At 35.1% G+C, this 18,749-nt stretch overlaps 1 protein-coding gene across 1 annotated transcript in view; it reads left to right on the forward strand.

The window, feature by feature from the left end:
* LOC136037575 (uncharacterized) overlaps positions 1-18,749 on the forward strand; it is a 258,613-nt gene that overhangs the window by 142,362 nt on the left and 97,502 nt on the right. The gene's annotated exons all lie outside the window — the stretch shown is intronic.

Raw genomic sequence — 18,749 nt, forward strand, 5'->3', positions numbered from 1 at the left:
TAGTTTACATTAATTTTGAAAATTTCCGAAGGCTCAGGGACACAAGATTTTCTATGTGGGACAAAACTGTTGTTCATCATAGCTACACCTATGTGCATAGTAGAAAAAAGATCTAACTAAAAAAGTATCAATTTATTACAAAGTGTTCGTGTCAAAAACTAATTCAAAAGACGCTATGTGGATTAAGGTATTAAATTGAATATAATGGTGTTAAACTGAAATTTTCGTATTGAAAGTTATGTATTCAGGTTGTTGAAAAAATGTATATGCTTTGGCTCAGGTTATAAAGATGAAACTTTGATGGGTCATGGGGGGAGGTAAACTAAACCAAAACAAACTACGTGCATCCACATGGTCAAAAGGTTATGTGTCCATGATCATTTGAAAAGCTAAGGGGATTAACAGAAACTTTGAGGGAATGTTGAGAGGGATCTGGAACTAAGTCAATAGACACTTTTATTTGTAAAAAAAACGAATCTGTTATATTTCAGGAACAGGTGAGGACATCAATTATCAGTCAGTAAGTCAAAAGTTATCAGTTATCGAGACTGTCAGAAAGACATATCTGCAACAATCACAAATAGCCATGTAAATCAAGTTGATTCTTGAAAAATGTTAAGGAAGATGTTGAACTAAATCAAAAGACACTTATTGCAGCTACTTTTTCAAAAGGACATATCTGCCCTATGTCTGAAGTGGTAATAAAATGAAACTGAAGGTAAACAGGAAGGGTGTGCGAAAGCATAGGATGGTTGGCCCCCAACCCCCCATTGCACTTCCTGGCTGAAGGGCCAAGAAACGGAGATCAGCACCGCCGGTATGGACTGTAAAGTCTATTGCCGTATCCTTTACCTTTTTTTTTACCTTATCAGTTCTAGGGAATGTTGACAGGGATTTCGATCTAAATAAAAGACGCTTTGCGTATCAAGGTTGTCAAAATGACATATCGGCAATATCTTAGAGACAGATAAGGGTTCTAACATGAAACTGATAGGTATGTTGGGTGGAGGTGTTGCAACTTAAAAAAATAAAAGAAGAAAACACTACATGCATCCATGTTGTCAAAAAGATGACCCTCCATTATGTTAAGAACGGCTAAGGGTGTTAAGTTGAAACTTCTAGGGCATCTTAAAGGGGCATGCCAAACTAAATTAAAAGACATGGGTGCATCCAGGCTGTTAGAAAGAATTATCTGCGACACTTAGAAGGCAAAGGGTATCAAGTTGGAAATTTCAAAGTTCATTGAGGAGGATATTGAACTAAATAATTATCATAATCTAGATTTTAAAAACTTATATCTGCCTTCTCTCAGAATCGAATAAGTTTTTTAAATTTGAAACTACCAGGAAATTTCGACGGAATTGTAGAGCTAAAACACAAGTTTTCAAAAAGCTTTATCTGGAATATTCATTGGTGGCTAACAATAGTAAGTTCAATCTGTCAGGGAGTATTTAGGAAACCCTTGGACGATATGCAGCTCTAACTCAATGCAGCTCTAAACCGCCCGAGGTCAAGACAGCTATGTGCGCTCTTCCTCCATCCAAATCTATTTAAAGAGTCCCTCATTACCACCTCCCGGGAAATACCCATTTCCTTTCCGAATTTCTTTGCGATATCCTCCTATCCAATCCGCAGAAGGCCTGCCCTTGTTTTTCTCTGACAGCTGGCCATCTTATTCTTTCTCTCATTACAGCTCTGGAATGCGGAATCGAACCACATTTTTTTTAACAGCTTTCTGTTTAAGATACGATCAGTTTTTTGTTTACAAAACGATCCGTATCCAATTTTCTTAGTAAATACTGTCCCGTTTTTCAAAGCCCCCAACTTTTCAGAACCATATCTGACCGGTGGTTTCATTACAGTAGCTTTCAATATTCTAATCTTGATTCGAGCGCTTATCTTCATGTTTTCGTCCCTGAAAAAACACCCTTGGTCTTCGTTATTCCACTTTTAACATCTTCCCTACATCCACCGTCTTTACTAGAACCAGTACCTAGGTATGTGAAGATGGCCATTTGATCGATATTTTTGTTGCCAGACATCAACTTTTCACTTTCAAGTGGTTTTTTTTAGTCTTAGTGATTTAGTCTTCTTAACATTAGTTTTTCAAACTTATTCTTGCACTCTGAGCTCGCAAGTCCTATAAAATTTTATTTGTATTTCCAACATTTTCAGCTAGAAGGCCTAAATCATAGGCACTATCGAAGTCTAAGAGAGTTTTCTTCCCTATTTGACTCCCATTGCCTTTGCTTTTCTTTTCTTGTCTATAGGACAAAGTGCATAAAAATGGATCCATATAAACAGTGATAGAATGCAATCCTGATTAACTCCTGAATTAATACCAAATCAGAAACTACACTTTCTACCTTAACCGCAGCAATATTATTATCGTGCTTAACACTAATAAATTTAGTTGATTTATCTGCTATACTTTGCAAGGATAGGACCTTCGCTATCAGCGAAGCTCTTCTATCAGGAGAATCAAGCGCTGGCTTATAATCTATAAAACTGAGGACTGAATGGCTCAGGCACCTCTCAATTATTAATCTAAGATTGACAATTTGGTAGACACATCTTCTATGCTTCAAATCTAGAAACAAATCTGATTTCCAAGATTCTTGACAAGATTTTTTTTTTCGTTTTTATGCATAAAATCATAAGTTTTTAACAAATGAACTGGAAATGCTTTTATTTACACAAACATGCACTCACAAAATAATATAACACGAGAACTTTTTTATAATAAAATGGCCGGCCAATTTTTGCCTATTGTTATATTATTATTATTAACCATTATTATTATTTATTATTCACTGACGTTATACGATAGTATAAGACGTTGGGTAGCATGCACATAAAAAAAGAGAGAAAAAAAGAAAAAATAACAAAGTGAAAAAACATGAATAATTCACACATAAAAAAAAGTTAAGGTTTTCCTGCAGAAAAATACAGACACCTGTTGTGTTTGAGAGCTTTCTGTGCAGTTCTTCTGGTTTACTGTAACATCAGAAACTGCAAACATTCAGACAAAACCATGTAAATCGGCTATAAAAATTTGCTAAAAAATTTTGCTTAAAATGCTAGTACCAAGCCAAATTCTTAATTCTTCAGGTATGAAGCAGAAATTAAAAAAAAATGTAAAAAGCGCTTTTTATAAACCAATAAAAAGACAATATAAATTAAAAACAAAAAGAAATCAATACAAAAGGTATTTTCATAAAAAAGAAGTTTTCAAAGAAAAGTAAAGAGCTAAAATAAACCAAAGCTGAGCGAAAATATAGTGATATATTAATTCAACTTATTGACTATTAATCAAAATCAACGAATTACTTAGGCCCAAAAAGAATATAAAATATAATATTTAAATGACACAAACTTAAATCAAACAGAAATTACTACAAAGTGATCAATTAAGCCTTCTAAAGGCCAGTACATTGGTTCTGCTTCCCAAATAAAACAGTATAAATTCTGTTCGTTTTGGTTCTCTTTTATTAATTGATTAAATAAAAAAAACAAGTTTTTTTAACTAAAAGTAAGGAGCGACATTAAAACTTAAAACGACCAGAAATTACTTCGTATACGAAAGAGGCTGCTTCCTCATCAACGCCCCGCTCTTTACGCTAAAGTTTATTACTGTTTTAAAAAGAAGAATTGAGAGAAAGAGTCAAACTTTAGCGTAAAGAGCGAGGCGTTGATGAGGAAGCAGCCTCTTTCGTATACGAAGTAATTTCTGGTCGTTTTAAGTTTTAATGTCGCTCCTTACTTTTAGTTAAAAAAACTTGTTTTTTTATTTAATTTCTGGACGTTTTTGAATCAATGCATGTTTTGATTTTGGCTCTCCGCAGAAGTACAATTAAAACAAAATTTGCATTTTTTTTTTGGCTAAATGGCTTTCTCATAATTTTGATCGAATGATTTTGAGAAAAAAAGAGCGGGAGAGGAAGCCTAGTTGCCCTCCAATTTTTTGGTTAATTAAAAAGGCAACTAGAATTTTTAATTTTTTACGAATATTTTTATTAGTAAAAGATCTACTTAACTTATAAATTAGCTTACGTTAAGAACTTTTGTATTCTCATATTTTTATTACATATATGAGAGGGTTCGCCCCCTTGTCAGATCCTCGCTCTTTACACTAAAGCTTAAATTTTGTCCCAATTCATTAAGAATGACCCCAGAATCACAAAAGCCGTAGAATAAATAGTTGAAATTACTAAAAATACTTTAGCGTAAAGAGAGAGGTATTAGGAGGAGGTGAGCCCCTCAAATGGGTAATAATTTCTGTTTGTTTTAAGTTTTAATGCTGCTCCTGACTTCCAGCTGAAAGAACTTTTTCATATTTATTTTTTCATTGTTTTTTTTTTTAAATAATGCTAGTAAATCCTGCGCTCCCTTCATGGAGATTTTCTTCCCCCATGACAAAATATCGATGTAAAGTTCCCCCAGAATATCCCCCTCTTCTCAACCCCTCCCCCAACCAAAAAAATCCTCCTGAAAACGCCTGTACACTTCCCAATAACCATTACTATATGTAAGCACTGGTCAAAGTTTGTAACTTGTTGCCCCTCCCACGGGGACTGTGGGGGAGTAAGTCGTCCCCAAAGACATAGTTATAAGGTTTTTCGACTACGTTGAATAAAATGGCTATCCCAGAATTTTGATCCGTTGACTTTGGTAAAATAATTAGCGTGCGAGGGGGCCTATGTGCCCTCCAATTTTTTTGGTCACTTAAAAAGGGCACTAGAACTTTTCATATCCGTTACAATGAGCCCTCTTGCAACATTCTAGGACAACTGGGTCGATACGATCACCCCTGGGGAAAAAAAACAACAAAAAAACAAAAAAACAAATAAACACGCATCCGTGATCTGCCTTCTGGCAAAAAATACAAAATTCCACATTTTGTAGATAGGAGCTTGAAACTTCTACAGTAGGGTTCTCTGATACGCTGAATCTGATGGTGTGATTTTCGTCAAGATTCTATGACTTCTAGGGGGCGTTTCCCCCTATTTTCTAAAATAACGCAAATTTTCTCAGGCTCGTAACTTTTGATGGGTAAGACTAAACTTGATGAAACTTATATATTTAAAATCAGCATTAAAATGCGATTCTTTTGATGTAGGTATTGGTATCAAAATTCCATTTTTTAGAGTTTTGGTTACTATTGAGCCGGGTCGCTCCTTACTACAGTTCGTTACCACGAACTGTTTGATAGTGATCTCGTTTCTTTTTAAGTTGGAATGATTATTTGACATTATTTCTGCCTATCTTTGGTTTAATATAGTTTTATTTTTCTTTGAAGATTTTCTTTCTGGATTTTTTTTTAGACTAACCCCAAAAAGAAACAATTTGCACTACCATCTAATGGCCATTTCTTCAACTTTTAAAATACAACATAGGAAAAAATAGATTTTCCTGTTAATTTTTGCAGTTGTAGGGAGGACCTGCTCGTTTCTTAAGCTTTTACTTCCTCTCCTGGACCACGAAAACCTTATCAATTATTCCCTAGGGCTTTCTTGACCCCATTAGGATCAGTTATATCAAAAGTGAAAACAAAGCAGATATCATTTTAGGAATTCTAGGGAAGTGTCATTTTTCCCTTTCGAGACGTGAGAAATGATGTTGACTTTGAATGCAAACTAGGAAAAATAAGCCAATTTTTGTCAGACGGTGTTCCAACCGACTATAAATGGAGTATTGAAATAAGCACTAAATTATATTACAAACACTTTAAGCCAAAAAAGAAGAAATTATCAGAAACAAATCAGCACAGGCGGATTTATGGGGCTAAAATATGCTAAAGAGCGTAAGTCTGAGCTTCGCAAAAGATCTGTCCTTTTTTTAAAGACTACAGGGTCCGGGACTAATGTCAAATAACCGAGGTGCTTAAAAATAATTTAATTAAAAAATTGTTAAGTTTACGTTCACTGGTTTAGTGGAAAGATGGAAACATTTGGCTCAAGTTGAAATCTCTTGGAAAGATTTTTGAATTCTTGAATGAAATCGATATGTTTCAATAGCTTAAAAAAAGGTTTCCTCTTTTCGAGTGTTTATCTTTGTGTATTTCCATATGCATACGTGAAGTCATGTTTGTCTATGGTTTTTCTTCTTTATCTTATGTGAAGGATTAGTTACATAGGCTGCTGACAGTAAAAATGTATTAAGTAATTATTCCAGTGGTTTGTTTCATTCCTGCTTAATGTCAATGTTAGTTTTTTTATTTAGAAGCTTCTTTAATTGCTCCTTATTCTTGGCATTAAATTAATGCCTGCTTAATTTAATTATCCTGCTTAATTTAATAATGCCGGCATTAAATTATCCTGCTAATTAAACTAGCAGGTCTATAGGCATATGGTTAACTATAAAACAATCAAGAGTTCTTCAGAGAAGAAACTTTCATCAGAAAATAAGAAGAAACATTCAGCAGCTTGACAAATGCCATCAGCAAAGAGAGTTTCAGTACAACACCTTGTGTCACCTCGCCACCCAAGCAGAATTACCAACAAACTTTTCAGCTGACTGAAGTCTATGATAGAAGAATGGTGAATATTTGCTCAATATTATCTTAACAAAGTGCCTATCAAACTGAGGTGCACTCATTCAGTCAGTGAAATACACTACGCAACAAAAGGTAACAAAGAATGGCAATCTATTTGAGTATTACACAGGATATCTCACAGCCCACTTGTGTTAATAACTGTCATCTGTTACTAACTTTTCTGAGGAACACATCTCATATTACACTCAATTTAAATGCGCTACATGGAATATTATTATTCTGCACTATTGTCTAATTATATACAGATCTTTTTAAGCTACTATGGCTATTAGTACTGTCTCAACTTGTAGGTAATCAGGCAGTTCGTGGTAACGAAGTGTTACCGGCTCAATAATAACTGAAAATCTGAAAAACAGAGTCTCTATAATAACAGACGTATCAAAAATAATCAGTTAATTTCTCTTTGAGTAATTTCTCTTTGAGTATCCCGGTCGTCATTTGTGTCCCGGTGTCCTGGTCTGTAATTTCGTCAGTGATGCTGAGTAATTTTTGAGTAACATTTGATGCTGAGTAAAAACATTTAAAATTTGTCAAGTTTAATGTTACCCATCAAAAATTTCGGGCCTTAGAAAATTTACCGAATTTTGAAAAAAGGAGTAGAACCCAAAAAGCATCAGGTGATGCTAATAAAAATCACACCATCAGATTCAGCATATCAGACAACCCTACTGTAGAGATTTCAAGCTCTTATTTATGACGGTAAATAGAATTGTGCGTTTTTTTTTGCCAGAAGAAAGATCACGGATGCGTGTTTCATTGCTTGTTCGTTTGTGTTTATGTTTGTTTTATTCTGGGTGATCGTATCGAACCAGTTATCCTAGACTATCAGGAAAGGGCTCATTTCATCGGAAATCAGAAGTTCTATTACTCCTTTGAAGTGACCAAAATTATTGATGGGTAGCTCAACTCCCACGCCGGTTCATATCCAAAGTCACCTAACCGAAACTTTGAGATGGCAATTGCATATCCTTGATAAAAGGCAATTGGGATATCATTGATCAAAGGGCAGAAGTCGAAATCCTCGTGAATAGGCATTAGCCTAACACGACATTCACTAGAGAATATCTAGATGATCTAAAAGCGCAATATAAGCGTCTCAATAAACAAGTCAAAACACGGACTAGATATGATAAGAAGGTGTACCTCGAAACTATGGCTGATCAGGCTCAAATAGCCGCCAGGCCGGGAGATAGTCGTACTGTGTACGCTATAACGAATGAGCTTGAGGGTATTTCGACGGCTTCTTCGACCCAAGTTGAAAAGAAAGAAGGCGAAGGATGACATAATCCGACACTGGATGGAGCATTTCAGTGAGGTATTAAATAAGGTACCACCCACAACTTCCTTGAATATCCCTGAAGAAATATTTTTCGATCTTGGAATATATTCCGGACCTCTCTTGCTGAGTGAAGTAAAAGAGGCTTTAAAGACTTTGAAAAACGGAAAGGCCGCCGGCAACGATGGCATACCCCCAGAACTGTTGAAATATGGTAGAAGCGCCCTACCAGTGCCCATGTTTGAACTTTTGTTGCGTGTTTGGATGATGAAAAAGTCCTGAGTGAATAGTCAAAGGCCATTCAAAAGGCCAGTCAAAGGCAAATGGTCAAAAAAGGACAAAAGACTAAATGTGGTAATTGGAGAGGCATTGCTTTACAATCAGTTGATAGCAAGGTTTTGTGCCAAATTATTCTCAGTATAATTCAAAATAAAGTGGAGAAAGTTCTGAGAGATGAACAGCATGGATTCCGCCAAAATAGATCGTGTTGTGACCTAATATTTAGCCTAAGAGTCCTGCTCGAAGAATCTAATGAATGGCTAGTTCAACTACTCACAGTATCTATAAACTTTCTCAAGGCCTTCGACTCGATACACCGCGAGACCATGTGGAAAATTTTAATGCATTACGAGATCCCGATCAAAATGGTAAATATAGTTAAAGCGCTATACCTTGATATTATGTGCGCAGTACAAACAGAGGATGGCCTAACGGAGTGGTTCACCGTTCAGTCAGGTGTAAGGCAGGGCTGCATTCTATCGCTATTATTATTTGCCATAGTCATAGATTTTGTGCTTCGTGGATGTAGCTTCAGTGGGGGGTCTACAATTAAACCCACTAAGAGAACTTCATGATGGTGTTTTTGAGGACGATATTGCACTCTTCGCTCACGAGTCAGAAGCTATACAACACAATATTAATGAACTTGGGCGTGTGGCAAATGCTATTCGACTCTCCATAAGCGCTAAAAAGACAAAATCAATGTCAAATGCGGTCATTCCTGACTTAGCTGAAGGACTCCTGGTCAACAATAAGGAAATTGAAATAGTGAGATAGTTCAAATATCTCGGCAGCATTCTTACGCAAGATGCCAATCCTGAAAGAGAAATTTTGTGCCGAAAAGCATTGGCTGGCTCTGCCTTCAATTGTCTTAGAAATGTTTGAAGAAATAACAAATATTTCCAAAAGCTAAGGCTCAAAATTTATAGTAGCAATGTCCTCTCCGTCCTTACATATGGTTGTGAAAATTATAACATCATCAAGCAACTAGAAAAACGACTACGGGCATTCGATAATAACTGCCCAAGATCTATTTTGATCATACATTGGGCGGAGAGAATAAAGAATGATGAAATTTATAGCATGACAAATCATACCCCCATCCTTGATGCCGTCAGAAAGCGACGATGGATGTATTGGGGGCAGATGGTGCGAATGGGTGATAGAAGACTGCCACATGACATAAGGTGCTATACACCCCCTGGCCTCCACAAGTCAGGGAGACCTGAAATAACCATTGGCAGAATGTCAGATAAGGAGGCGGAGTTGGCCAAGTCTTCGATGGAGGAGCTTTGGTCAATGGCTAAGGACAGGTCGTTGTGGCGAATCACTATTGCTGCCTAATGCGCCTTCAGGCGTGGGAGGACCTAAGTCTAAGTTTAAGTAATTTTGTTCAAAATAATCAAAAAACCTATAAACTATGTCTTTTAGGATGAATTAAACCCCACCCCTTGAAGTCCTCTGGGAAGGGCTGCAGGCTATGATCTTTCATATATATGATTTTTGCATATATTATTAGCTATTGGGTAGTGTACAGATAACGTTTTTTTTGGGGGGGGGGAATTTTATCGTAGGGGAGTCAAATTTCCTGACACAATTTGAAAACGATCAGGAAGTAAATAAAAAGCAAGTTTTTCATTTGAAAGTAAGGATTGACGTTAAAACTTAAAACGAACAGAAACTATTACGTATGTGGAAGGGAAGCCCCCTCATCAATACCTCGCTCTTTACGCAAAAGTTTTTCTTAGAAATTCTAAAAAAGGTTATTATTCTAATGATTTTTGTTAAATAATTGGAACAAAAAGTCAATCTACAGCCTGAGGAGTGAAGTATTGAGGAGGAGGCATCCCCCTGGTACACATAATATTTTTTTTTTGCTCTAAGTTTTAATGTTGCTCAATACTTTAGGTTGGAAAATCTTTTTTTTCGTTTGTAATTATAATAGCCGTGTTTTTTGCAAAAACTGTAAAATATAACTAAGAACCACAACCAATTTGAAATGAGGTTTTGGCTCTTCTATTTTTCTAGTTTGCTCCTTCTTCAAGATATACTTTTTCCATGATTACTGACGCCGGTGGTTTAACCAAAATTTTAAAAGGGGTTGCGCGGTTATCTAAACCTATTAAGCTTCTAAATGAGTACCATATCGGTCATTTTCCTATAACAGTTATTCCAAGTATTCTATTAAACCACTATAAATATGTGGAATGCCAGAATAATTATTATAATTGTATGCCAGTGTTTAGCGGCTTTTATAAGTATCCTTGCTTGGCTCTCTACTGTTCCTTATTATGATTAACAGCAATGGTAAAATTATACACTATGAGTGAAAGTCAATTAATCACAATATCTATTCTATAATTGTAGTATAACACGAACAGTTACTACTGACCAATTGGAGGCAATGCTATACCGTTGCCTATAGTAAATGCCATAAGGCTTCAATACTTTATTATTCATTTATCATTATTATTTTTCCAGAGGTACGTCATTTGGAAGGCATGGTTGTATAAACTTTTGAGAGGTCTCATTTCAATGAAAATTGAAAGTTCTAGTGTCGTTTTTGAGAGTCAAAAGTGATCGAAGGGCAACTAGCTCCTGCCCCAACGCTCTCTTTTCGCCAATGCATCCGATTGAAACTTTGAGATAGCCAATTTGTTCAAAATAGTCCAAAGATTATGTAACAATGCCTCCGGGGTTGACAAAGCCCCCCAGAGCTCGGGGAAAGGGTTTCAAGTTATGCCCCAAGGGCACATAAGGTTTTGTGGAATAGGTGGTCTTGTAAACTTTGGAGGAGCCTCAATTGATTGGAAATTTAAAATTGAAAGTTATAGGTTATTTTATTAAGAGCCAAAAGCGATTGGGGGGATCAACTGTTCCCCACGCCCTCTTTTCCCAAAATACAACTGATCAAAATTTGAAGATAGCTATTTTGTCTAAAATAGTCCAAGTGTCATATAACAATGCCTTCGGGGTTGAAACAGCCGCCCATAGGCTGGGGATAAGGGCTGTGAGTTTTGGCTTGGGGGCATGTAAACTCTTATGGAAAGAATGGTCATATAAACTTTGGAGGAGGCATATTTGATTGGGAATTGAAAGTTATAGTTGGGATTTTAAGAGTCCAAAGTGATAAGAAGGCAAGAAGCCCCCCCCCCTCCCCTAAACCATCTTTTCCAAAAATGCAGTTGATCAAAATCTTAAGATAGACATTTTTGTCCAAAGATTATATAATAATGTCTCCGGGGTTGACAGAACCCCGAAAACTAGGGAGGATGGTTACAAGTATATAACCTGGGGGCATATAAGGTTTTTATGAAAAGGGTGGTCCTATAAACTTTGGAGGAGGCTCATTTGATCGGAAACGGAAAGTTCTAGTTCCCTTTTTAAGAATCAGTGATTGAAGGGCAACTAGGTCTCTTAATCTCTATTTTCTCCAAATGCATCCGATCAAAATTTCGAGATAGACACTTCGTTCAAAATAATCCAAAGAAACATATAACAATGCCTCTGGGATTGTATAAATAAATCTTCAAAGATTAAAACTTAGTTTGAATCTGAAATTCAAATTTCAAATAAACAAATAACAATAAATGAGACTTTGGCTACCGCCTCCGTCCCTGACTGTAAAAGTACAAAGCCTACTGCGTCATTAGGGCTTTACTGAAAAGGAATTACATTACAAATATTGTCTGTTTTGCTTATTACATCACAGAAAACAAAAATTACAGTGAAACACAATTTTGAACTGATGAGTTTTTAGCAATTAATGCTGTTATATGTCAAACGTTAAATTTGATTTTATTAGTTCTTTCCAAGACTGTTCAAGACACATATACTCTTCAGTAAAGCACCAATGACGCTGTAGTCCTTAGACTTCTACGGTTAGGGAGTGGGACAGTATCTAAACTCTTGTTTGTAATGATTTTTTTTTCATTTTAAGCTTGATTTGCAAATTCAGTTTAAGTTTTACTCGTTTTAAGATTTTGTTTATTCACTTATATTAGTACCTCTTGTACATATGTTTGCTATAATTGTTTATTTAATTTCATTTTGTCTTGGATCTCATTTATTCTTTATCAGTAATTTTCATCGTTTTGAGTTTGAATTATTATAGCATTAAATTTCTGCTGATAACAGGTTTAATATGGTCTTTGTTTTACTTCAGAAAATTTTTGTTTTCGGATTCGTTTTTTTTTTTTAAATTAATTTCGAGTAAAGTTCCAAGGACATAAACAAAGCAACTGAATTGCATGAGTATGTTAAATGGGAACTTTCAGAACTTTAAATATATTGAAAGATTGCAAAAAATTAAGAACTTTAAAAAAATCAAAAATTTTTAAATTGAAAAACTATTAACAATTTTCAAAAAATGTTTGAAATGTAATAACATGGTTTTTAGTAGCAGAGGGTACAAAATTAAAAACAAAAAATGGGTAAGAATCAGAAAAAAAGCTGGAAACATATGGCACTTAATATCTTAGGAAGGTGTAGAGGTCCTTTGAAGGAGTAGCTTTCTGTGGAAAAAAACTTTTTAATTTTCAAATCCCTTTTTATTTATTTTCACAATAATGAGACAAAATTAGTAGTGGGGGCGTAATACTTTCAACAATGAACATAGGGGGTAAATTGTTGGAGGTACTAGCCCCTCAAGACGGAAATTCGAGTCTGACGCAATACTGTAGTGTACAAGTATATTACACCTACGTAAAAGGGAATGTTTCCTAGGAGAGGCAGGTGCATGTTACGTAATAGGGGAGGTTTACTTTGATTGTTAAATAATAGGCCTTAACTGTTACACCGCATTTCTTTTATTGTCACATGTCAGAACGTGTTAGAGTCCACTAGTCAAGTAGGGGAGTCTTATCAAGACATTTTTTCAAGATATTTTTCGTGACGTTTCAAGACCTTTCAAGACATTTTTAAGACATTTTTTGACATTTTCAAGACATTCCAAAACGTTTTTAAGACATTTTTCAGGATTTCTTTAGTTCTTACGAAAAAGAAAATGTTTACTTTTGTTAAGGATGACGTATTCTAACGTGACTTGTTTCCTCAGGGCCGTAGGGGATCCCCGCTTGTAAATGAGGAGGGAACACCAGTGGGATGCTATATAATACTTTGAAATTAAAAAAGAAATTGAGAACTCAATCTCTGTCACGGTGTTTTTTTTCTTACAAGGAGTTTTTTCTTGTTTAATTTTCATTTTCTTTCAAGACGTTTTTCTCAGGGAACCTTTGTATTCCAAAGAGTTTATGTTCACATTAAGATTTGAAAGGGGCTCCCCTTCAATGGAATGGAGTACAATACAGTTGGACTATGAAATTGTTTCTAACATTTTAATTCGCCTAATACATTCTACATGATAAGGTGTTTCCCAATCAGAAAATTTACTGTTTCGCTTATTAGAATGATTAAATGGATCGTGTATTCCCATATGGTTGCAATAATTGACATGGAGAGGGGGGTAAATCGATTCCTAGAAATTGCTTACATTTGGTATGCACCTGCATTTTCAGTAATACTTTAGAGAATGTAATAAGATAATATTGGGGCTTGTTCATAACGTGTTTATTTAGTAAAAGAGCCTCTATTCTGTTGGAACTTGGCATGTTATCAGAAATGAAATAAAAGTGAGAGTATATTCTAACCATAATGATGGCAAGAATATGATATACCTTCATATACGTTCAAAAGTCTCTTCTTTTCTTCTTCAGTACACAGAATTTTAGACTTATATCAGAATCATTCTTGAATAAGCATACATATGTACATACGCTACAAGGTGCTTAAATTGCTAAACAATTACCTATCGAAGTTTTATCCTGAAACAAGAAATATAGAGTACGAAGGATTTTTATTGCACATACAAATTTTACTAATAAAAAACGCTATACAATGATGAACTACTGAAAGGCAGTTAAAACTCAAAAAAAGAAAAAACAAAGCGTCAAAAAAGCTTATAAAGGATAAAATATAATCAACTAGAACAATGAATTAAAGAAATGTGGAAATCCTATAAACCAATCCCAACCGGGGTCCTAGCATTAAATCCCACTGCGGACCCCTAGTGAGCAATTCGAACAGGCCCCTACCTAACTACCGGGGGCGAATAGCTTCCAATTCCGTCTGTCCCATTGAAACCAATTCGAATGGGACCCTTGTGAGCAATTCCAAGGGGGCCCCCTACTATCCAATTCCACCAATGTTCCCTTGCATCCAATTCCCATGGGATCCTATCGACCAATGTCAATGAGGGCTCTTACATAAATGTCATCTTACCCCATAACAGCCAATTCTAACGGGGGATCCCTTTCAGTCGATTCTAACGGGGCCCCTAACAACCAATTACTGCGGACCGTAGCAAGCAATTTCAACGGGGCCACTAGTAACCAATTCTATTGGTTGGGGAGCTTTAGCAATGTTTTTTGGGGGACCCTAGCAATTATTGGTTGGGGGAACACTTCAAGGTTTTTTATTAAGCATAAATTTAAACCATAGTAAGAATTATTTCTGAGAGATCTCAAGGAAAATACCTCGTTTCTTTGACCAGGTATTAGATATCAGTCCCCCTCCAAAGAAATACTCTCTTATCACCTCCAACATTAATTTTAATCCATTGGTTGAACATGTTAGTCCAAGCAATTTACACCAACGTGACAATATATGGCTGGCCCGTGGCACCTCAATGATACATCATGCATTAAAATAATGCATTAAATACATTGGCTCATTTTTTCGCAAGCCAACCCTCCGTGTTACGCCATGCCAGTTCACGTCAGGATGTCACGCTATGACTGGCTCTCTGGCACACTCTAGCACCCCCTTCATCGATCCTACGGCATTTCCCAAATATTTTTATGATAAAATTATGCATTAAACCCATTTGTTTATGTTTTGCAAGCAAACCCTCCGTGAAACACCATATCAATTTACATTATCGTGCTACACTATCACTGGTCCTTTTGGAACCCTTTACAACCCCCCATTATTTCTAAGACATTTTCCAGATATTTTCATGATAAAATCACGCATTAAATCCAACGGTTCGTAATTTTAAAACTCATCTGCTCGTGATACATCATGTCAATTCACGCCACCTTGGCAAGGTGTGCCTGGCCCATGAGATCCGAGTGACACATATATCATTTCTTAGACATTTTCAAATATTTCCTTGATAAAATTAGGTTTTAAATATTCTATTTCCGTGACAAAATCATGCATTAAGTCCATTGGCTCAGGTTTTCGCAAGCCACCATTATCTATACTGTGAAACCCCCTGGTGCTATCATGCCCAAGAGTCTTTCAAAAATCTTGCTGTAAACCCATCGGCTTATATTACACCATGTAATTCACGCCACCCTCCTTTACTCTAACTGGGTGCTATGGCACCCTCTAGCATCCCTAATTATTCCTAAGACAATTTCCAGATATTTTCTTGTTAATAACCATGCATTGAATCCATTGTTTCATGTTTTCGCAAGCCATCATCAAAGTGATACACCATCTCAATTGACGTCACTATTCCATACTACGAAACCCTCTGGTGCTATCATACCCAAGAGTTTTTTGACCTCTTTACACAGGTAAATGACTTTTGCCATTGTTTTTATTTGAACGGCAGAAACTCACCATTGTATTGTTAGATTAAAACGTTCCATGACAATTCCTATTATGTGGCACTCAATGGCTAGTATATGGCATGCACTATCCCACTTAAAGCATTCTAGGACATTTTCTTACAAAAGTAACCGTTTACACTATAAAAGATTTAAACTTAAAATAAAATTTCCAACAGCGTTTCTTCTGATGACTCCTAGCACCTGACGCCAACAATGCAAACAATGGCTAGCATATAGCACCCTCTGGCAAACATTATCGAACCTAAAGCACTTCCAGACATTTTCCTAAAGGAATAACCGTTTACGCTAGAATCAAATATTTAAACTTTGAAAAATTCCCAACAGCGTTGCTTCTGATAACTCGTAGCAACTTTCGCCAGCGTTACACACTGTATGTTAATTTTTTTCTTCGTGAAACTTGTTACAAGTAGACTGTTTTTCAAAAAACTTAAAGTTTATCGATTTTTGTCTTCGAGGAGCTTGTTTCATTTTTATTTCTTCTTCATGAAACTTGTTGCCTGGTGATTTTTCTCTTCGTGAAACTCGTATATGGCTTTTCTCCTTGTGAAACCGGTTTTGCTTGTGGAAGTTTTTGCATGCTGATTTTGGTTCTTAATATTTTTTCTTCGAAAGACATTTTTCATGTTGGTTTTTCTTCGTGAAACACTATGCATGCTGATTTTTGTTCCTGAAGGTTGTTGCATGTGGATTATTTCTTCAAGAAATTTAATATATTTTGATCTATGACTTTGCAGAATTTGATAAATTTTTATTTATTTTTCATGATACTTGTTGCATATTGATTTTTTCTTCGTGAAACTTGTTCATTGATTTTCCTCCTCGTGAAAAAGGTTTTGTTCGTGGAACTTCTTGCATGTTGGTTATTGTTCGTGAAACTTAATTTATCTTGATATTTGTCTTGTATGTTGACATATTCTTTCGTGCAACTTAATTTATCATGATATTTTTCTTCTTGGAACTTGTTGCTCGTTGGCTTTATTCATCATGAAAAACAATGCATGCTGATTTTTGCTCAAGAAAAGTGTTGCATATGAATTATTTTTTCCAAAATATTAATTGTATCTAGATTTGTGTCTTCGAGAAACTTCTTCTTGTGTTTTATTTCTTCTTTTTCAAACTACTACATGTTGATTTTTTTCGTGAAACTTGTAAGCCTTTTTCTTACATCCTACTTGGTTGGTTAGTCTAACCTAAGTGACATGACCTACACACGGTAGGTTAGCTTAGGTTAGATGCCTCACGATCTAACCGAAATAGGTTAGGTCGGTTAGGTTTGGTTAGGCTAACCTAACCTACTAACGTGTAAAAAAAAGGTTTTCGAGGCATACGAAGAGATAAATCTATATGCCGTAACCTTCATAAAGAAGAAATGAAAATATAACAGGATTCTCAAAGACATAAATCAATATACATTAAGTTACTTGAAGGAATAATCCAAGTACTGAAAGTTTGGCGAACAAAATCAGCTTGCATCATATTTCACAAAGAATATCCAGTATTCAACCTGTTTCACGAGCAGAAATATAATGATACATTAAACGAAAAATAACATCAAGAAAAATGAATTTCAACTGAATTAATTTCAATGAATTACTGATCAAAAAAAATCAGTAAACAACAAATTCCACAAACATAATGGGTTTTACAAAGTGAAAAATCAATCCAAATTTTTCACGTTGAGAAAAATCAACATACAACAAGTTTCGTGAAGGGGAAATAAAAATATAACAAGTTTGTCGAGGTCATTAATCAAGATACAATACTTTTTTGAAGAAATAATCCACATGTAACAAGCTTCACGAACAAAGAATCGGCAAGAATCATGTTTTGGGAAGAAAAAACCAACATATAATAAGTTTTATGAAGAAACATATCATGATAAATTAAGTTGCGCGAATGAATGAATCAAAATCCAACAAGTTTCACGAAGAAAAATATAAAGATAAATTAAGTTTCACGAACCAGAATCAGTGAGCAACATGTTTCACGAATAAAACCAGTTTCAAGAGAAGAAAATTTAATTTACAATTTTCAAGAAGAAGAAATAAAACTACAAAAAGTTTCTCGTACATCAAGATATATTAAGTTTCTTGAGGAAATAATGACATGTGACAAATCTAACGAAAAAAAATCAGCTTGAATCATATTTCAAGAAGAAAAATCAAGATGCAACAAGTTTTATGAGGAAAATTATAATGATAAATTGAGTTTCACGATAGAATAAATAAACATACAATAAGTTTCACCACAAAAAATATCAAGATAAATTAAATTTCATGAACAAAAGTAAGCCAAAAGTAAGTAACCACGAACAAAACCGGCTTCGCGAGGACAAAAAACGATGTATATGTTTCACAAAGAGAAGCAATCAACATGCAGAAAGTTTCATAAAGAATAAATAAATATACAACAAGTTCTTCGAAGAAATAAATCAGGATACATTTAATTTCTTGAAGATTAATCCACATGCAGCAAGTTTCAAGAACAAAAAAATCAGCATGTATCATGTTTCAGGAAGAAAAAACCAACATGCAACAACCTTTAAGAAGAAATATATCTTGATAAATTAAGTTTCACGAATGAATAAATCAACATGCAGCAAGTTTCACAAAGAAAAGATAAGCATAAATTAAGTCTCACGAACAAAAATTAACAGGCAACGAGTTCCCCGAACCAAATTGGATTTTATAAGGAGGAAAAAATCAATGCATAAGTTTCATGGACAGAAAAATCAACATGCAACAACTTTCATGAAGAAGAAATAAAAATATGAAATTTTTCTCGGACACGTAAATCAAGATACATTAAATATTACGAAAGAATAAATCAACCTACAACAAGTTTAACGAAGAAAAATATCAAGATAAACTAAGTTTTACGAACAAAATCAGCAAGCAACAAGTTCCACGAAAAAACTGGTTCCATGAGCAGAAAAAAGTTCCAAGATTTAAGTTTTACGAATAGAAAAATCAACATGCAACAAATTTCATGAATAAAA

Source organism: Artemia franciscana, chromosome 17 (assembly GCF_032884065.1).
Source record: "Artemia franciscana chromosome 17, ASM3288406v1, whole genome shotgun sequence".
Taxonomy (NCBI): Eukaryota; Metazoa; Arthropoda; class Branchiopoda; order Anostraca; family Artemiidae; genus Artemia; species Artemia franciscana.